The sequence below is a fragment of the Amblyomma americanum genome, chromosome 4 (assembly GCF_052857255.1).
Source record: "Amblyomma americanum isolate KBUSLIRL-KWMA chromosome 4, ASM5285725v1, whole genome shotgun sequence".
NCBI lineage: Eukaryota > Metazoa > Arthropoda > Arachnida > Ixodida > Ixodidae > Amblyomma > Amblyomma americanum.
In genome coordinates, this window is record NC_135500.1 from 168818109 (window position 1) to 168827431 (window position 9323).

Genomic DNA, 9323 nt, shown 5'->3' on the forward strand with positions numbered 1-9323 from the left:
CGAGTGGACGTTTCGGACGCGGCCCCGCTTTTCGCCAGCGGGGCGAGGAAGTGGCGGGGAGACTTCCTCCCACATCTCGTCCCGTCCGAGTTCGGAGTATCCCTTGCCCTAGCCTGGGCGAACATTCGCTCGTAACCTTGCTGGTGAGTCAGACGACCTCTATTCCTTAGTGTGTTTTGTTGCTAGCTAGCGTTATTGTTGTTGTAGAAATAAATGCCTGTTTGTGTCAGCCAGTGGGCCACTCCTTTGTTTCCTCAAAGCAAGGCCCGCCGTGGTCTGCACGCGCTCGATAGCGTACGCGATCACGGGGTGGGGTCCGGGAGGCTTTGAACTGTAGCAGCCATGGTTAAGCGGGGATTACGTATTTGTCTCCCCTATTAAAACCCCACACCATATATGCTAGTGTTACCTTTACGCGTAAATCTTAAATGTCTAACGCATTCTCAGACATGCTTTGCAAGGAATATGCACTTTCTAAATTGTATAGTTAATTTAAGACGATACAGAGAATACTAGCATGGCCTCGGCCAAAGGCAGCACGAAAATTTGTGAAGGGTTCTGCATCTTTGCCCGCAGGCATAAATGTGGTATAGGTCTTTTATACTACCTAGTAGAAGCTACCTCTGATTCAAATCAAACCAAATGAAATCAGTTCATTCAAACATCCTGAGATGTTTAGGGGCACGGATAAAAAGCCAAAGGTGGTTTGACGAGGTCCGTGCTCCTTACAAGGCATACAGAGAAAAACGTGGAATCTATGAAATACAGGCAGGATGAGAAGTCAATTCTGCAGGCACCTTACGCAAGTGCTCTTGCCGCTATCTGGATGCTGCAGTATATGCGAAGCTCATTCGCACATTATGATAAATTTATCTTTACGTTCCGCTAATCAGGCAATTACGAGGAAAGATAGATTAGGCGGTGTGTCCACATATGTTGGTCGTCATCACGTTTTTAAGTGAATTAGAGATACGCAATGCGATTCTGTATATATGAAAGGTATTGCCAGGTCTGTGCTTGCCAGTCTTGCGCGTTACCACTCAGGCTGACGAAAACAGCATTGCCCATCAGCCCGGAAGTTTTATCGAAAGCAGCGCCGCCAACAAAATTCCGCGTACTTCGCACTGCATCTCGCGCAACCACGGACCCTAACTGGTGTGGCCTACAACAGTGAGAACACATGTGTAGAGAAAACGCTGAGATGTGCGAGCCTCGAAGAAGTAAGTAAAAAGCGGGCCACGAAATTATTTTCTCAACGTTAATGCAAATAACCTCGTTCAATGAACCCGTATAATGGAACCGAGCTGTTCTGCGCTGTTAAAATGTCTGTCCTAATGACCATTGTATGTGGCTTCTAACTGAGCAGGCTTCCTGCTTCGGCAGTGTATGCGATGAGCTGCTGCTTCGTCCACCATTTTCAACGCTCGTTCTATCGCCGTTCCACACGCGGTCTGTAAGCTGCAGTGTTTTCAGCTGCTGGTGCGGCGTACCCTTATTAAAAGGGCATCGGTCATGTGTCGCTCAGCTCTATCGCCAGCAAATTTTCTTCAGCCCCGTAGAAGGCACGTTTCCCGTCCCTGTCAACACAGTTCTCGGCCCGGTTCTTTTTGGATATCACAGACTGGAGAACAATATTCTCCCTGCATGCCTTGCGAAAGCAGTTGATTTTTTACGCGAGTTTTTCTTTTTGTATAGTGTAGGGAATTAAATTTGGTTTAATTTAACGCTAGCGCGAGAACTGAGGCGATATATATGTGTCTTGGACATGGGATAATGAAAAAAGGTATAGGCTATAACAATTGTCTCAATGTTCTTTTGTGTTTTTGTTGGTTTAAATACCTCGCTATGATATCCATGCTTGATATCAAGGAGTGGTTTCTCGAAATTCGAGCAGTATATGCTACCCTCTCCAGCTTACCGAACAATATGCTTTTTATATACCTTGTTTGTTTCCATTATACAGACACCTTCAAAGCGCGGACGGATATTTCAGCGGTCCCGTTAATGTGGGTTCTGGCAAGCACTCTCGTACGCCGCCGTCTTCTCAGAAATCCTCGGTGCAGAAGCTTCTGAAAAAAAAATAGGATTCAATCTTTGGCATACGGCCGACGTTCCGCCGCCAGTTGGCGTTTTTATAGGACCTGTATTTACACGAGGATAGTCTGTCTCTTCATCGTCTAGACTCTAATGCACGTCCTCTTTGGCGGCACAGCTATGTGCTATTTGGAAGAACCTTAGCCATTGAGACATTTCTTGCTTGTTCACCTCCTCTGCATGCTCCTCAGAACACGTTTCAAGGCTATTTTAATAAGATGAAATTTCTGCGTTGTTCGCGTGAAACGAATACCTTCACTAATTTTCCATTTTCTTCTGTACGTTTTCATAAAAGCGCCCTTTAGCATGGTCTGTGCTTTGTTTTAACAGGCACACACCGTATGCACCATCTGGAAAAGGGCAAATGCTTTAATATCCGTCGCTAAAGACGACATCAAGGAGACAGCGGACCGGGACAAAAGAATGAGCAAGTGATTTTAGGCATAAAACGATTCTTGTAGTTTGCACTGAACGTAACACAAAGCTATTCGCGTTGAGCGAAGACAAAGATAACAAAAAATAACAAAGAAACCACGAACACAAACCTGTTTAGCATGGAATGAATGCGCTTCCTTGTAGAGACACCATCACGATTTTTAAAGAATCTCCAACGGATGTCGACGTATAAATCCAAACAGGGCCGCTTTGCGTTCTAGCTTTCAAGAGCACAAAGATCATCCAAGATCAATACCTTTTTGTTGGGGTTGTAGTTACTGTGAAAAGATGGGTGTCTTTTTATACATTTTCTACTCTAGATGCCTCCTATCTAGCATTTACGCTCGTAACAAGCGACGTTTGCGCTCTCAAATATTCCTGGTTATGCTATACATTTTTGTCCCGTGCACTAAACCTAATAGCGAAGAATGGGCTGTTGATTTTGGAGCCCTCTGCTACGGCACCTCTTTTTTACTTTCTTTTTTAATTCCCCTCTTTTTCTCTTCTCTTACGGCGTGGTTCAGGTGTCCGCCGAGATGTGAGACGGATACTGCACCATTTCTTTTCCCCAAAAAACAGCCAATTTCCTGTTGATTACTTACATTAGGAGCAAAATCATTTATGCATGTTGGAGAGCTGCATCTGTTTCTTTGCACTTTATCTGTTCGTAGGTGATTGCGCAAATATTTAGAGTAAACAAAGAACAATTGCTCTGAAAGAGAGCGCTACGGAGAAAGACGAAGAAAAATTTTTCGCCCGTGGCTTAGTAATGGATGCAAAAAAACCTTATAAGCCAAGACTTATCCGTAAAAGCCGATTATTGCTAGCTTCTGCTGAGTGGCAAAATCAGCCTTCGATGGCAAAACGATTCATTGCTACTGTTTCATTACTGTACTAAGGTGTTTATGAAATTCTTCTGCTGTTCTATTCGTAGAGACAGCAGATGTATTCAATGTTGCTAAGGTAACGAGTGAGCTGGCATTTTCATGTCGTGTCTTACCGCTCAGCTCGTTCAAGGAAAATGCTGTTTTAGTGCACTCGTGAGAGCCTTATATGTTATACCTTTGTAACGAATAGTATTTTATTCCTTGGAGAAGAGGAAAACAAGGTTTATGCCCGCTCTTCATTTGATTGTCTTTTTACCTCAATCTTAAGTGGTCTTTTTTGGTAATATCTACTTAAAAGCGCTGTTTCTGAGCTCAAAAAGGTACTGGGCCCTGTAACGCTATAGCAAAAGCTTGGCTAACGGTTTCCGACGCGTTTCATTAAGGGTTAAATTTTAGAAATGGTTTAAGTCACGGTTAGTTTATTTGAGCAGAAATCTTGAAGATATTTTGTTCATGTTGGGTTAATATTTAATCCACATAAAAATGAACACATAAGGCTAAGAGCTAAGAGAAGAAAGAATTATTGGTGTTGTGCAGGGTGCATTTGAGCACTTGGGCACAAGCGCTCTCAGCATTGCAAATACCTCAAAGCGTGGCCTTTTCGAATCACTTAATTCACTGCGCAGGTAACACCAACAGGTGTTAACAGCGTTAGTGGTGCTCCTATGGTACTTGTTAGGGCCTTGAAGCTTTACAGCTAGCGGGAAGAATGTTCTCAATCACTACAGTTCTCAACTGGTGTAATTGCTGTAAAAATCTGATCATTAGAATAATTTCTCACAAAAATGCCAGGCTTCATGAAACCTTGCCTGTATGCTTGCATAGAAACAGAAAAATAAATTAATCAGCCTACCAGAGCACTGTGAAGGGGAGCGCTTTTATTTCTCAGGCAGGCGTGCGCGAGAATTAAGCGTCACTCGGGTGTGCCTAGATGCGAAAAATGAAGCGGAGGTACGCATGCGGCAAAAAATTAAAGAAGCAGAAAGCGACGAATGCCCCTTTGTTGACCTAGCCTGATATAAGTCGCGCGGGCGTGATCCTGCATGATGAAGGGCAGTCGGCGTCTTGCGCCTCGTCTCTGGCGCGTGACTAAGACTAGCCTCCTTTGCGCGTCATAATACGAGTTTATACTACGAGTGGGCCATTTTGCATAGCCTATCACCCTCACAGCAAGGCTATATGGGCTCGTCTAAATTGTGATCTTGAGGGGAATGTTTAGGAGAAAAGAACAGTGTTAAAGCGCACGTCATATTTTTTATCACCAACGTAAACCGTAAGTCTTGAATGTGTGAGTGCACGCAGCGTCGCTTCTGAAGAGTTGTTTCTTATTTAAGACGTTGAACAATCTTCTATTTAAGTCTTTAGGCAAAAGGAGGTGATGCAAAAGATATATCCACAATGCAGTATGAAAGCCTTTGATGGGAATAACGCGCTACACAAGTAAAAAACAACTAAAACAACGGACACAGGACAAGCGCCCTTATTCTGATTCCGTCGTTTCATTTGCCGTTTTTTTCCTTCTGTAGCGCGTTATTCCCATCAAATGTGCCACCAACTAGCCCAGATTGCTGCTTGAAGGAAAGCATTGCAAGGCATTTTCATCGCAGACCACCAAGCAAAAAGGACAGGATATAAGTATTGCATGCATTCCAGCGCTGTAAGAGGGAGGAGTGAAAAATAGTAACACCAGAAACAGCATATAAAATAAACAATTCACTTTTTCTCCATTGTGCAATAAATGTTTACATTTGCGGGTTCTGTCTAAGAAGGCCGCTATACGACTAGACCGGCAGGCTTTTCCCAATCACTGAATTTAGTGACTAATCATCTCATACCGTTCGCGAGAAATATAATTTTCTGAAAGCGGCGGTTCACAAATGAAATTTTCCTAAACTTTTCAAATGTTTCAGTTGTGTTGGAACTCCTAGAACTGATTAAATGTGCATATTCTTGTCTACTCCTAAATTAATATCGTCCACTGAATACCGGAATACAAGTCGTTCTCTATAGGGTGTGATTTGTAATGACTGCGTTCTCTCCTGTTAAAAAATTACACTCGGCTGAGTGGACCAGCTGTAGGAATTGAAAACAGATCTTTCAGATTTTCTTTAAATATTTCCTGACTTGCACATTTTACACTGAGTCTACAGATTTCTTGAATAGAGCAGTATTCATTATTGCGCCTTATAAAGCTGTAGCTAAGGAGAATAAAGAAGTCTACACCTGGTTCTTTGCATGTGTGCTTCGTTCGCACCTTACTCCGTGAAATTTATACGTGACTATGTCTCCGTCCCTCTTCAAAGGTTTTAATACCGCAAGCTTTATTTGTTCTTTTGACAGTCACAGTGAACTTGTCAAACAACCAAGCTTCCACATGTCCTTTTTCGTGACAAAAGTTTTGTGCTCGTTTCATATTAGGTAGGGTGTTTACACTACGCTTGATTTTTCTAGTTTTTAACAAAAGAGACAACCTGTTCTTGGAAGAAGTATTGAAAATTTAAGAGTTTATAGCCTACATAACAGTATAACAGTTTATAGCCAAATTTATAGCCTACACAGATTACGAGGACGCGTTTGAGCCAGTCGAAACCTCAGCACTCATTACGACATTACGGAAACAGGGTGTAGGTGCAGGTCGTGAATAAATAATGAAAATACCTATAACGGCTCTGTAGCCACCATAGTACTCCGTAAAGACAGCTACAGAATCCCAATAAGGAAAGGTGTGAGGCAGAGGGACGCGATCTGTTCAGTACTATTCACGCCATGGTTCCAAGAGGTATTCACTGACATGTATGTGGGAAATAGTTGGTAATAAGAGTTAAGGAAGAATCCCTTAGTAATATGAAACTCACTGATGACATTGTCTTGTTAACTTACTTAGGGGATGAATTGGAATGTATGATCAATGACTTATACAGGAAAAGTTGAACGCCGGGCCTTCAGGTTAATATGCAGGAAATTAAAGTAATGGTTTCGAGTCTCGGAAAGGCAACGGCATTTTGCGATTTGCAGCGTGCTAGATGTGGTAAGAAAATACGCTTACTTAGGGCAGGGAGTTACCGCACATCCGATTCACAAGTGTGAATTAACTAGAAGAATAAGAAAGTGGTGGAGTTTGTTTGGAAGGTAAAGATAGCTTTCACTACGCTTCTGCAAACGTGGATAAAGTGAATAGTATTTCAAATTGTCAGAACATGAAGTCTTATTGATGTCAGAATTTTGCGCTTAGGAACAGGGAGTGTGGCAAATTACTCCGTCGGGAGAATGTCAAACGCGACGAGGCAGAAAATTTGTGCGCTAATAACTATAGGAAAGAAAAAAAAGCATTCCGTTTTTACTGTTGTAGAGAAGAAAAAGAGAAATTCACCAACCCTCAAACATTAGGCCCAGGAACACTGCTATTCAGAGTCTGTCTTCATTCGAGCGGTGCCGTACCGCGGCGGCGCTCGGCGATTCTTAGTGCAAATGTTTGTTTTTTTTTTCACTTTGGCTGCCAACACCATCTTGAACACTGCAAGCCTGGTGGCCCTAACTCAAAGCAGCAATGTATTAGTGAAGACTGCAGTACGTGAGCTTGGCTGCATCTGACACGCTGCACACTGTGATAGCTTGCACAACTTTCGGCTAAGGATTAATAACCGCACTATCGACCACTGCTGCTGGGGAGTGATTTCAAAAAGGCGTTATGTTCTTGGCGTGCATATTTACTCCATTATGAGCTGATCCACTTTGCCGGAAAGTTTGGTAACCACTGGTACGCTCAAGTCTAAACGGGGATATTTTTTGCTCATAATAATAAAATTCATGTTTGCTCCTTTTGTTTTAATTAAAGGGAAGCTTGCTGAACGTAGGCTTCTCCAAAACAGCTTGATCACCGATAAGCTGATAGAAAGCAAGAGCCTAGTATGGCTTTGTAGAACGCAACATTAAACATCTTTATTCCCCTGACGTTTATTTCTTTAGTATAGAGCATGAGCGCCTCAAGTTAGGTACATTTAAATATTTATCCGAGCTGGAAGCTCTGCGCAAGCTTGTCCAGGATGAACGTTCACTTTCCATGATTTTTATTTCATATTCCAGATTTCGTCAACAACTTTCTGGCTGTGGCACACATTTCGCGCAGCATTCATTTATTTCTGAAGCTGGAGCCGTTCGAAACCTTGCAGTTTAATGCCTTTCTTTCCCACCCTTTCAAGTGCTGTACATTTTAATTTTTGAATGCGTGATTGAGGAAGACCAGATATAATGAATGTGTAGTTTTCGTTTACTTTTACTTGTGGTCAGAGAGTGTGACCAAACCTTCCTGAAACTCAAGCGCCCATTACGCGTTTTCAAGCTCCGCTAGCAAACCTCTGTTCAGTAATTACGCCGGGGACTAACACTGGGGCCAAGTCAGCAGTACTCTCGCGTAGTACGGCTCGTTCTCCTGCAAGGTGCATAGAACAAATGCGCTGCGTCCACGTTACTTCGTAACTCTAGCCAGGCACGTTGAGGGTAACAGAGCACACCATTTAGGTACGAAAGCATATAATTGAGCTTAGACTCTCCAGGTACGCTCGGCGCGGGGCACCTGCGTCCCCCCTGGTAGGTTTAAAGAAATCAGGCCGGGGTCGTGTTTGCAGCTAGCGTGATTGTACGTAGTGGCACTTGTAAAACCATAGAGGAGTTTTTAATATCTCGTAGGTTGGTGGTGTCGGTTGCATATTAAAAAGACACAAAGGTAGATTCCATATGCTGAACCGTCAGCCGCTTATCATTTTAGGACTGCGAAAAATTATTCGGCTCGTAATCAGCCATGACGTCCCATTCTTGCGCATACTATTATCAATCTCACCAACCTGGTTTGGCACGCGGCTACTGCTCCAGCTACACGGTCGCACTATCGCTACTTTGAGGAGTGATTCTCAAAATTTCATAATTTCCAGCATGGTCTTCGTTCTCTGCATTTGCGTTTCGATTTCTTATTTCTTTGTTCTACTTGATTCTATTTTCGTCATTGCTTAGTGCTTATGAATTTTGTAGTGTAGATAACCCGCTGATTTTGATTAACGCTTCATTGCCATTCAGCCTGTCGGCTTTCCGCCTGTTCCGGGAAGCTAGTTACATTTAGCTCGTTCTTGGGTTATCAAGAGGTACTATATTTGGCAAAAATACCCACTGAAATAGGTTTATATGTTTCCTAGTCGTGAAGCAGGGCACTAATCGCCCCCCCCCCCCCCCAAAAAAAAAATTTGGAGCAGGCACTTAAGATCCCCTTTAAAGGTATGACACGATAGTGCAATGGAAGATTTTACAGGTATGCAGAAGGCCATTCTCTGCTTTACATTCACAGATCTCGGGGAGTCGTCATAACTGTCCTGGTGCTGTGGAGCAACAGTTAAGCGATGCCCCACTGCCCTGCGATTGCAAGTGCTCCAAACGGCAGGCCTTGTGCGGCACAGGTTGCTCTTCCCGAGCGACCGATCATTAACTACCACCTGCCATGGCGGGCAGTCAGCTCACAGTCTGACGGAAAGAATGTTTTGACGCATCAAGGTCACGTGAACTAGGTGGCGCACCTGCCTCCTAGGTCGCCTTCTGGAGACCACCTGCCTGAACCGTGCCGGTGATTTTTCGCTCACAACGCCGACACCGTCTACGCCGACACAGGATTCTCTGCGTAACGTGGCCTTTAACGAGACAGCGTTAAACTCTACATCTATGCGTGTTAAGAAGGACCTTTTTCCTCACTTTTAAACACCTTTTGTTATCTAGGGGTGCTTGCTGACCTCTCCTATCTGGGTGAGAACCAAAGCCGTTTCCCTGGCTTTCTCTGGGCAGAGCCTGCACCTCATATTTCGGTCGCGATACCATCATTAGCGCTGCCCAAGGCCACTAGATGTGGACAAAGTGCCTCTGAATTTT

At 43.6% G+C, this 9323-nt stretch overlaps 1 non-coding gene across 1 annotated transcript; it reads left to right on the forward strand.

Annotated features, from left to right (window-relative positions):
- Positions 1-462: 462 nt before the first annotated feature.
- LOC144130767 (U6 spliceosomal RNA) lies at positions 463-568 on the forward strand. The gene has a single exon (XR_013314197.1). It is a non-coding gene; the product is annotated as a U6 spliceosomal RNA (small nuclear RNA).
- Positions 569-9323: the final 8755 nt, after the last annotated feature.